The sequence below is a fragment of the Oncorhynchus keta genome, unplaced genomic scaffold (genome assembly GCF_023373465.1).
Source record: "Oncorhynchus keta strain PuntledgeMale-10-30-2019 unplaced genomic scaffold, Oket_V2 Un_contig_1422_pilon_pilon, whole genome shotgun sequence".
Taxonomy (NCBI): domain Eukaryota; kingdom Metazoa; phylum Chordata; class Actinopteri; order Salmoniformes; family Salmonidae; genus Oncorhynchus; species Oncorhynchus keta.
The window spans coordinates 1-12,067 of record NW_026278615.1 but is presented as its reverse complement, the minus strand read 5'-3'; the positions used below and the strand labels follow the sequence as shown (position 1 = coordinate 12,067).

The 12,067-nt window shown below is 46.2% G+C and overlaps 1 pseudogene; it reads right to left on the bottom strand.

Annotated features, from left to right (window-relative positions):
• The window catches only part of LOC118382447 (SH3 and multiple ankyrin repeat domains protein 3-like), a 76,874-nt pseudogene extending 70,263 nt beyond the window's left edge, over positions 1 to 6,611 (bottom strand).
• Positions 6,612 to 12,067: the final 5,456 nt, after the last annotated feature.

The window sequence follows — 12,067 nt, the reverse complement described above, 5'->3', positions numbered from 1 at the left end:
GCTCTGAGGACACGGTTGGGGATGCCGTCTGGGTCAGCAGATTTGGAAGGTTAACACATTTAAATGTCTTAATAATCAGGCCACGGAGGAGGAGAGCCCATAGTCCTAGTGGGCCACGTCGGTGGCACTGTATTATCCTCAAAGCAAAGAAGGTGTTTAGTTTGTCTGGAATCAAGACGTCGTTGTCCGTGACGGGGCTGGTTTTCTTTTTGTAATCTGTGATTGACTGTAGACCCTGCCACATACGTCTCGTGCCTGGACCGTTGCATTGCGACTCCACTTTGTCTCTATACTGAAATGTCACTTGTTTGATAGCCTTGTAGAGGGAATAACTACACTGTTTGTATTCTGCCATATTCCCAGTCACCTTCCCATTGTTAAACTTTGAGGTTCGCGCTTTCAGTTTTGCGCGAATGTCGCCATCTATCCACGGTTTCTGGTTAGGGTTTTAATAGTCATGGTAGGTACATCTTCTCATATACATATACATATATCCTTATAAACTACCTCACCGAATCAGCGTATACCTATTAATATTATTATTATATTATATTATTATTATTATTATTATTATTATTATTATTCTCTGAGGCTACCCGGAACATGTCCCAGTCCGTGTGATAAAAACAATCTTGAAGCGTGGTTTCCGATTGGTCAGACCAGTGTGGAATAGTCCTTAGCACGGGTACATCCTGTTTGAGTTTCTGCCTATAGGAAGGGAGGAGCAAAATGGAGTCGTGGTCAGATTTGCCGAACGGAGAATGGAGGGGGCTTTATGCATCTGGGAAGTTAGAGTAGCAGTGATCTGTGTATTTCCAGCTTGAGTGCTACAGTCAATATGCTGGTAGAATTTAAGTAGCCTTAAAATCCCCAGCTACAATAAATGCAGCTCAGGATATATGGTTGCCAGTTTGCATAAAGTCCAGTGAAGTTCCTTGAGGGCCATCGTGGTATCGGCTTGAGGGGGGATATACAGTGGGGAGAACAAGTATTTGATACACTGACAATTTTGCAGGTTTTCCTACTTACAAAGCACGTAGAGGTCTGAAATGGTTATCATAGGTTCACTTCAACTGTGAGAGACGGAATCTAAAACAAACATCCAGAAAATCACATTGTATGATTTTTAAGTAATTAATTTGCATTTCATTGCATGACATAAGTATTCGATACATCCGAAAAGCAGAACTTAATATTTGCTACAGAAACCAGCTGGTCTGCGCATGCTCCGAGGACGCGGCTGGGAGAATTCCCTTGGGAGATAATACGGTCAGCATTTGAATGTGAGGAATTCTAGGTCAGGTGAACAAAAGGAGTTCCTGTATGTTGTTACAATTACACCATGAGTTGTTAATCATGAAACATACACCCCTGCCCTTCTTCTTCCTGGAAAGACTCCAACAGCATATACCCAGAGAGCCATGTGTCTGTGAAACAGAGTATGTTACAATCCCTGATGTCTCTCTGGAAAACAACCTTTGCCCTAATTTCGTCTACCTTGTTATCTAGAGACTGGACATTAGCGAGTAATATACTCGGAAGCGGTGGGTGGTGTGCGCGCCTCAGAAGACCGCTTCGTCTACCTCTTCTCTGGCAGCGTTGTTTTGGGTTGGCCTTCGGAATCAGTTCAAATGCCCTGGATGGTTCGGACAAAGGATCCGCTTCGGGAAAGTCGTATTTCTGGTCGTATTCCTGGTCATAGTTCTAGTAATTTGACGTCGCTCTGATATCCAATACATAAAAAATAAAAAAATACTGCAAAGTTTCCTAAGGACTAGAAGTGAGGCAGCCCTCTCTGTCGGCGCCATCTTGCCTAATTTCTGTTTCTGTGACAAAAAAGCAACGTACTGTATAGTGTAGAGCAGTGGTCAACAAACTTTTCTGATTCAAGAACAATTGTCTCGGCTTGCAGTCATAATGGCAGAGACATGACTTAAAACATGTAAGATGTTGTTCCTCCTATGACCAGAGAAAGGACAATATTCCTAAATCATGTTGTTACTCCTATGACCAGAGAAAGGAAAATATTCCTAATTCATGTTGTTCCTCCTATGACCAGAGAAAGGACAATATTCATAATTCATGTTGTTCCTCCTATGACCAGAGAAAGGACAATATTCATAATTCATGTTGTTATGACCAGAGAAAGGACAATATTCCTAAATCATGTTGTTACTCCTATGACCAGAGAAAGGACAATATTCATAATTCATGTTGTTATGACCAGAGAAAGGACAATATTCCTAATTCATGTTGTTCCTCCTATGACCAGAGAAAGGAAAATATTCATAATTCATGTTGTTACTCCTATGACCAGAGAAAGACAATATTCATAATTCATGTTGTTATGACCAGAGAAAGGACAATATTCATAATTCATGTTGTTATGACCAGAGAAAGGAAAATATTCATAATTCATGTTGTTATGACCAGAGAAAGGACAATATTCCTAATTCATGTTGTTCCTCCTATGACCAGAGAAAGGAAAATATTCCTAATTCATGTTGTTCCTCCTATGACCAGAGAAAGGACAATATTCATAATTCATGTTGTTCCTCCTATGACCAGAGAAAGGACAATATTCATAATTCATGTTGTTATGACCAGAGAAAGGACAATATTCATAATTCATGTTGTTCCTCCTATGACCAGAGAAAGGACAATATTCATAATTCATGTTGTTATGACCAGAGAAAGGACAATATTCTTAATTCATGTTGTTATGACCAGAGAAAGGACAATATTCTTAATTCATGTTGTTATGACCAGAGGAAGGACAATATTCATAATTCATGTTGTTACTCCTATGACCAGAGGAAGGACAATATTCCTAATTCATGTTGTTACTCCTATGACCAGAGAAAGGAAAATATTCATAATTCAACAAAATAATAGAAAAAGTAAATAGAAAATGTTTACTTAGTTTTCAGAAAAACAAACTAATTACAAACTGGTCAAGTGGATCTGAAAACAAACCAAATTAATTTCAAATTAAAATCTGAATTTCTAGAACAAAAAGACCTCTAAAAACACACAACTATAATAACCTTGGTGTGTCTGTGTGTTTTTACCTGGTGGATCTCCTGCCAGCCATTCTCGTCGGTGCTGCCTATGACAGCGTGTTCATGCAGCAGCAGTTCACAGCAGTACGGGTCTCCCCCACCATGGCACAGTGGTACAACGGAGTTAACCCACGACTGTCCCTATAGTCTGGAGACGCACCCAGGTCCAACACAGTCTGCAACACACACACATTATGCTTTAAACAGAAACACACAGGGGTGTGTGTGTGTGTGTGTGTGTGTGTGCGTACTCACTGTGAGTGCTGTGTGGTTCCTAGAGAGAACAGCTCTGTGCAGCGCTGTGATTCCGTCTCTAGTCCTGAAGTCCAGGTGAGCTCCTCCACTCCTCAGAACTTTAATCAGCTCTGAACTGCCCTCTAGCTGAACCGCCAGGGTCAGGGGGCATTCTATAAACACACACATTCAGATAGAAAAATACTGAGGCTTAGTCGTGAGGGATAGATATCACTCACTTTGTGTGTGTGTGTGTGTGTGTGTGTGTGTGTGTGTGTGTGTGTGTGTGTGTGTGTGTGTGTGTGTGTGTGTGTGTGTGTGTGTGTGTGTGTGTGTGTGTGTGTGTGTGTGTGTGTGTGTTTCCTCACCTCCTGTGTCTGCATCATGAAAATTAGGATCAAGGCCTTTCTCCAAGAACCTGGAGACTTTGTCAACGCTGAGCTGATAAACAGACTCCATGAACTTCTTAAGGTTGGCCTGAGAGACAGAGAAAGGGACAGCGAGAGTAGGACACGTTAGTGTGTGTGTGTCTGTGTCTGTGTCTGTGTCTGTGTGTGTCTGTGTCTGTGTCTGTGTGTGTCTGTGTCTGTGTCTGTGTCTGTGTCTGTGTCTGTGTCTGTGTGGTCTGTGTGTGTGTGTGTGTGTGTGTGTGTGTGTGTGTGTGTGTGTGTGTGTGTGTGTGTGTGTGTGTGTGTGTGTGTGTCTGTGTGTGTGTCTGTGTGTGTGCCTGTGTCTGTGTCTGTGTCTGTGTCTGTGTCTGTGTGTGGTCTTACCTTGGTATGGAGCTTTGCTAGCTGCTTGTCGTCCACATAGCTCTGAGTGTAAACACGCCTCTTATAGCGAAACTACAATCACACACACACACACACACACACACACACACACACAGCCCTATGAGTTAAAACGATTTTACAGTTTCAGCATTTAGGTTGAATGTATGGTATAGGTAGTGGTGTAGGTAGTGGTGTCTAGGTTGTAGGGTGTAGGTATGGTATAGGGCGTAGTGTGTAGAGGGTAGCTCCAGATAGGGGATAGGAGTGATGGGGTAGAGGGTACCTCTATATAGGGAATTGGGGTGATGGGGTAGAGGGTAGCTCTAGATAGGGAATAGGAGTGATGGGGGTAGAGGGTACCTCTAGATAGGGAATAGAGGTGATGGGGTAGAGGGTACCTCTAGATAGGAATAGGGGTAATGGGGTAGAGGGTACCTCTAGATAGGGAATAGGAGTGATGGGGTAGAGGGTAGCTCTAGATAGGAATAGGAGTGATGGGGTAGAGGGTACCTCTAGATAGGGAATAGAGGTGATGGGGTAGAGGGTACCTCTAGATAGGGAATTGGGGTGATGGGGTAGAGGGTACCTCTAGATAGGGAATAGGAGTGATGGGGTAGAGGGTACCTCTAGATAGGGAATAGGGGTGATGGGGTAGAGGGTACCTCTAGATAGGGAATAGAGGTGATGGGGTAGAGGGTACCTATATAGGGAATTGGGGTGATGGGGTAGGGGTGCCTCTAGATAGGGAATATGGGTGATGGGGGGTAGAGGGTACCTCTAGATAGGGAATAGGGGTGATGGGGTAGGGGTGCCTCTAGATAGGGAATAGGGGTGATGGGGGGTAGAGGGTGCATCTAGATAGGGAATAGGGGTGATGGGGGGTAGAGGGTACCTCTAGATAGGGAATAGGGGTGATGGGGGGTAGAGGGTACCTCTAGATAGGGAATAGGGGTGATGGGGGGTAGAGGGTACCTCTAGATAGGGAATAGGGGTGATGGGGGGTAGAGGGTACCTCTAGATAGGGAATAGGGGTGATGGGGGGTAGAGGGTACCTCTAGATAGGGAATAGGGGTGATGGGGGTAGAGGGTACCTCTAGATAGGGAATAGGGGTGATGGGGGGTAGAGGGTAGTCTTTCAGCAGTCGTTCCTCGTCTAGGAACTTCCCAGCTCGTCCGTTGAAGGCCGGTTGAAACAGACCGTAGTTAAGAACATCAGTCAGACTCTGTGTTAGAGTCACTAACACACGCTGCTTACTGCTCCACACTGCTGCCTCGGGATCCAACCGCAGACACTTCTACACACAAAAAAACAAATGTTATTTGCCACATGCGCCCAATACAACAGGTACAACCTTACAGTGAAATGCTTACTTACAAGCACTTAACCAACAATGCAGATTTAAGAAAATTAAGTGTTAAGTAGAAAATAGATAAGTTTAAAAATAAAATAAAAAACAGTCAGGATGCTCTCGATGGTGCAGCTGTAGAGCCTTTTGAGGATCTGATGACCAATGCCAAACTTTTTCAGTGTCCTGTGGGGGAACAGGCTTTGTTGTTAACTCTTCACGACTGTCTTGGTGTGTTTGGACCATGATCGTTTGTTGGTGATGTGGACATCAAGGAACTTGAAGCTCTCAACCTAATCCACTACAGCCCCGTTGATGAGAATGGGGGCGTGCTCAGTCCTCCTTTTTCTGTAGTCCACAATCATCTCCTTTGTCTTGATTACGTTGAGAGAGGTTGTTGTCCTGGCACCACACTGCCAGGTCTCTGACCTCCTCCCTATAGGCAGTCTCGTCGTTGTCGGTGATCATCCCTACCCATTGTATCGTCGGCAAACTTAATGATGGTGTTGGAGTCATACCTGGCCATGCAGTCATGAGTGTAAAGGAGGGGACTGAACACACACCCCTGAGAGGCCCCCGTTTTGAGCATTAGCGTGGCGGATGTGTTATTACCTACCCTTACCAACTGGGGGTGGCCCGTCAGGAGGTCCAGGATCCAGTTGAAGATGGAGGCGTTTAGTCCCCGGGTTCTTATTTTAACGATGAGCTTTGAGGGCACTATGGTGTTGAACCCTGAGCTGTAGTCAATGAATAGCATTCTCACATAGGTGTTCCTTTTGTCCAGGTGGGAAAGGGCAGTGTGGAGAGCAATAGAGATTGCATCATCTGTGGATCTGTTTGGGCGTTACTCAAATTGGAGTGGGTCTAGGGTGTCTCCGAGGATGCTGTTGATGTGAGCCATGACCAGCCTTTCAAAGCACTTCATGGCTACAGACGTGAGTAGTTATTTAGGCAGGTTATCTTAGTGTTCATAGGCACAGGGACTATGGTGGTCAGCTTGAAACATGTTGGTGTTACAGACTCGGTCAAGGATAGTATTAGACTCCGACAGGGAGAGGTTGAAAATGTCAGTGAAGACACTTGCCAGTTGGTCAGCGCATGCTCGCAGTACACGTCCTGGTAATCCGTCTGGCCCTGCGTCTTGGTGAATGTTGACCTGTTTAAAAGGTCTTACTCACATCGGCCAAGGAGAGCATGATCAATCAGTCATCCGGTACAGCTGATGCTCTCATGCATGCTTCAGTGTTGCTTGTCTCAAAGCGAGCATAGAAGTAATTTAGCTCGTCTGGTAGGCTCATGTCACTGGGAAGCCTGCGGCTGTGCTTCCCTTTGTAGTCTGTAATAGTTTGCAAGCCCTGCCACATCCGAGTGTCGGAGCCAGTGTAGTACGATTCAACCTTAGTACTGTATTGAAGCTTTGCCTGTTTGTTGGTTCGTCGCAGGGCATGGCGGGATTTCTTGTAAGCTTCCGGGTTAGAGTCCCGCACCTTGAAAGCGGCAGCTCTATCCTTTAGCTCAGTGCGAATGCTGCCTGTAATCCATGGCTTCTGGTTGGGGTATGTATGTACAGTCACTGTGGGGACGACGTCCTCAATGCACTTATTGCTAAAGCCAGTGACTGATGTGGTGTATTCCTCAATGTCATCGGAAGAATCCCGAACATGTCCAGTCTGTGCTAGAAAAGCAGTCCTGTAGTTTAGCATCTGCTTCATCTGACCACTTCTTATTGACTGAGTCACTGGTGCTTCCTGCTTTAATTTTTGCTTGTAAGCAGGAATCAGGAGGATAGAGTTGTGGTCGGGTATATCAAATGGAGGGCGAGGGAGAGCTTTGTACGCGTCTCTGTGTGTGGAGTACAGGTGATCCAGAATGTTTTTCCCTCTGGTTGCACATTTAACATGTTGATAGAGATTTGGTAGAACTAATTTAAGTTTCCCTGCATTAAAGTCTCCTGCCACTAGGAGCGCTGCCTCTGGGTGAGTGGTTTTCTGTTTGCTTATTTCCTTATACAGCTGACTGAGTACGGTCTTTGTGCCATCATCTCTCTGTGGTGGTAAATAAACAGCCACGAAAAATATAGCTGAGAACTCTCTAGGCAAGTAGTGTGGCCTGCAGTTTATCACAATATATTCTACTTCAGGCGAGCAAAATCTAGAGACTTCCTTAGATTTCGTGCACCAGCTGTTGGATACAAATATGCACAGTCCGCCCCCCTCGTCTTACCGGTGTGGGCTGTTCTATCCTGCTGGTGCAGCGTGTATCCCGCAAGCTGAATATCCATGTCGTTATTCAGCCATGATTCCGTGAAGGATATTACGTTTTTTTATGTCCCGTTGGTAGGATATTCGTGATCTTACCTCGTCTAGGGCTTAACGGAGGCAGCTGTTTATTCTTGCCGATGCACCGAAAACCCAGCCAGCTGTATGTTATTCATGTCAGCCATGACTCGGTGAAACATAAGATATTACAGTTAATGTCCAGTTGGTAGGATATTTGTGATCGTAGCTCATCTATTTTGTTATCCAATGATTGTACGTTGGCTATGTCACATCTGCTGACCCCATCTGCTGACCCCATCTGCCCCATCTGACCCCATCTGCTGACCCCATCTGCTGACCCCATCTGCTGACCCCATCTGGACTACTTATCATTACTCACACCTGCCACCATCAAGGTCGTTACACACATCAACGCTCAACGCTCATCTGACTCAACTGGACTCCATCACGTTATTAAGTAACCCCCTATACAGTGGGGCAAAAAGTATTTAGTCAGCCACCAATTCTGCAAGTTCTCCCACTTAAAAGATGAGAGAGGCCTGTAGAGATAGGTACACTTTAACTATGACAGACAAAATGAGAAAAGAAAATCCAGAAAATCCCATTGTAGGATTTTTAATGAATTAATTTGCAAATTATGGTGGAAAATAAGTATTTGGTCACGTACAAACAAGCAAGATTTCTGGCTCTCACAGACCTGTACAAACAAGCAAGATTTCTGGCTCTCACAGACCTGTAACTTCTTCTTTAAGAGGCTCCTCTGTCCTCCACTCGTTACCTGTATTAATGGCACCTGTTTGAACTTGTTATCAGTATGTCCACAACCTCAAACAGTCACACTCCAAACTCCACTATGGCCAAGACCAAAGAGACACCAGAAACAAAATTGTAGACCTGCACCAGGCTGGGAAGATTGAATCTGCAATAGGTAAGCAGCTTGGTTTGAAGAAATCAACTGTGGGAGCAATTATTGGGAAATGGAAGACATACAAGACCACTGATAATCTCCCTCGATCTGAGGGCTCCAATGCAAGATCTCACCCCGTGGGGTCAAAATGATCACAAGAACGGTGAGCAAAAATCCCAGAACCACACGGAGGGACCTTGTGAATGACCTGCAGAGAGCTGAGACCAAAGTAACAAATCCTACCATCAGTAACACACTACACCGCCAGGACTCAAATCCTGCAGTGCCAGACGTGTCCCCCTGCTTAAGCCAGCACATGTCCAGGCCTGTCTGAAGTTTGCTAGAGAGCATTTGGATGATCCTGAAGAAGATTGGGAGAATGTCATATGGTCAGATGAAACCAAAATATAACTTTTTGGTAAAAACTAAACTTGTCGTGTTTGGAGGACAAATAATGCGGAGTTATATCCAAAGAACACCTTCTGTGAAGCATGGGGGTGGAAACATCATCATCAAAAGAACACCACACCTTCTGTGAAGCATGGGGTGGAAACATCATCATCCAAAGAACACCACACCTTCTGTGAAGCATGGGGGTGGAAACATCATCATCCAAAGAACACCACACCTTCTGTGAACACCACACCTTCTGTGAAGCATGGGGGTGGAAACATCATCATCCAAAGAACACCACACCTTCTGTGAAGCATGGGGGTGGAAACATCATCATCCAAAGAACACCACACCTTCTGTGAAGCATGGGGGTGGAAACATCATCATCCAAAGAACACCACACCTTCTGTGAAGCATGGGGGTGGAAACATCATGCTTTGGGGCGGTTTTTCTGCAAAGGGACCAGGACGACTGATCCGTGTAAAGGAAAGAATGAATGGGGCCATGTATCGTGAGATTTTGAGTGAAAACCTACCTATTTTGAGTGACCTCTGTCATTACCAACAAAGGGTATATAACAAAGTATTGAGAAAAACTTTTGTTATTGACCAAATACTTCTTTTTCACCATAATTTGCAAATAAATTCATAACAAATCGTACAATGTGATTTTATGGATTTTTTTCTTCTCATTTTGTCTGTCATAGTTGAAGTGTACCTATGATGAAAATTACAGGCCTCTCACATCTTTTAAGTGGGAGAATTTGCACAATTGGTGGCTGACTGTCACTTCCTCAGTTTCTTTCCCGAGTTAGGGTTAGGTAGGGGTAGGTAGTATGTGGACCAGGGTTAGGTAGGGGTAGGTAGTATGTGGACCAGGGTTAGGTAGGGGTAGGTAGTATGTGGACCAGGGTTAGGTAGGGGTAGGTAGGTATATGTGGACCAGGGTTAGGTAGGGGTAGGTAATATGTGGACCAGGGTTAGGTAGGGGTAGGTAGTATGTGGACCAGGGTTAGGTAGGGGTAGGTAGTATGTGGACCAGGGTTAGGTAGGGGTAGGTAATATGTGGGACCAGGGTTAGGTAGGGGGTAGGGGTAGGTAGTATGTGGACCAGGGTTAGGTAGGGGTAGGTGGACCAGGGTATGTGGAACAGGGTTAGGTAGGGGTAGGTAGTATGTGGACCAGGGTTAGGTAGTATGTGGACCAGGGTTAGGTAGGGGTAGGTAGTATGTGGACCAGGGTTAGGTAGGGGAGGTAATATGTGGACCAGGGTTAGGTAGGGGTAGGTAGTATGTGGACCAGGGTTAGGTAGGGGTAGGGGTAGGTAGTATGTAGACCAGGGTTAAGTAGGGGGAGGGTAGGTAGTATGTGGACCAGGGTTAGGTAGGGGTAGGTAGTATGTGGACCAGGGTTAGGTAGGGGTAGGTAGTAGTATGTGGACCAGGGTTAGTGGACCAGGGTTAGGTAGGGGTAGGTAGTATGTGGACCAGGGTTAGGTAGGGGTAGGTAGTATGTGGACCAGGGTTAGGTAGGGGTAGGTAGTATGTGGACCAGGGTTAGGTAGGTGTAGGTAGTATGTGGACCAGGGTCAGGTAGTAGGGGTAGGTAGTATGTGGACCAGGGTTAGGTAGGGGTAGGTAGTATGTAGACCAGGGTTAGGTAGGGGTAGGTAGTATGTGGACCAGGGTTAGGTAGGGGTAGGGGTAGGTAGTATGTGGACCAGGGTTAGGTAGGGGTAGGTAGTATGTGGACCAGGGTTAGGTAGGGGTAGGTAGTATGTGGACCAGGGTTAGGTAGGGGTAGGTAGTATGTGGACCAGGGTTAGGTAGGGGTAGGTAGTATGTGGACCAGGGTTAGGTAGGGGTAGGTAGTATGTGGACCAGGGTTAGGTAGGGGTAGGTAGTATGTGGACCAGGGTTAGGTAGGGGTAGGTAGTATGTGGACCAGGGTTAGGGTAGGGGTAGGGGTAGGTAGTATGTGGACCAGGGTTAGGTAGGGGTAGGGGTAGGTAGTATGTAGACCAGGGTTAGGTAGTGGACCAGGGTAGGTAGTATGTGGACCAGGGTTAGGTAGGGGTAGGTAGTATGTGGACCAGGGTTAGGTGGGGTAGGTAGTATGTGGACCAGGGTTAGGTAGGGGTAGGGGTAGGTAGTATGTAGACCAGGGTTAGGTGGGGTGGGGGGGAGGTAGTATGTGGACCAGGGTTAGGTAGGGGAGGTAGTATGTGGACCAGGGTTAGGTAGGGGTAGGTAGTATGTGGACCAGGGTTAGGTTGGGGTAGGTAGTATGTGGACCAGGGTTAGGTAGGGGTAGGGGTAGGTAGTATGTAGACCAGGGTTAGGTAGGGGTAGGTAGTATGGACCAGGGTTAGGGTTGGGGGGTAGGTAGTATGTGGACCAGGGTTAGGTAGGGGGGGGTAGGTAGTATGTGGACCAGGGTTAGGTAGGGGTAGGTATTATGTAGACCAGGGTTAGGTAGGGGTAGGTAGTATGTGGACCAGGGTTAGGTAGGGGTAGGGGTAGGTAGTATGTGGACCAGGGTTAGGTAGGGGTAGGGGTAGGTAGTATGTGGACCAGGGTTAGGTAGGGGTAGGTAGTATGTGGACCAGGGTTAGGTAGGGGAGGTAGTATGTGGACCAGGGTTAGGTAGGGGTAGGGGTAGGTAGTATGTGGACCAGGGTTAGGTAGGGGTAGGTAGTATGTGGACCAGGGTTAGGTAGGGGTAGGTAGTGGACCAGGGTTAGGTAGGACCAGGGTTAGGTAGGGGTAGGGGTAGGTAGTATGTGGACCAGGGTTAGGTAGGTAGGGTAGGTAGTATGTGGACCAGGGTTAGGTAGGGGTAGATAGTATGTGGACCAGGGTTAGGTAGGGGTAGGTAGTATGTGGACCAGGGTTAGGTAGGGGTAGATAGTATGTGGACCAGGGTTAGGTAGGGGTAGATAGTATGTGGACCAGGGTTAGGTAGGGGTAGGTAGTATGTAGACCAGGGTTAGGTAGGGGTAGATAGTATGTGGACCAGGGTTAGGTAGGGGTAGGTAGTATGTGGACCAGGGTTAGGTGGGGTAGGTAGTATGT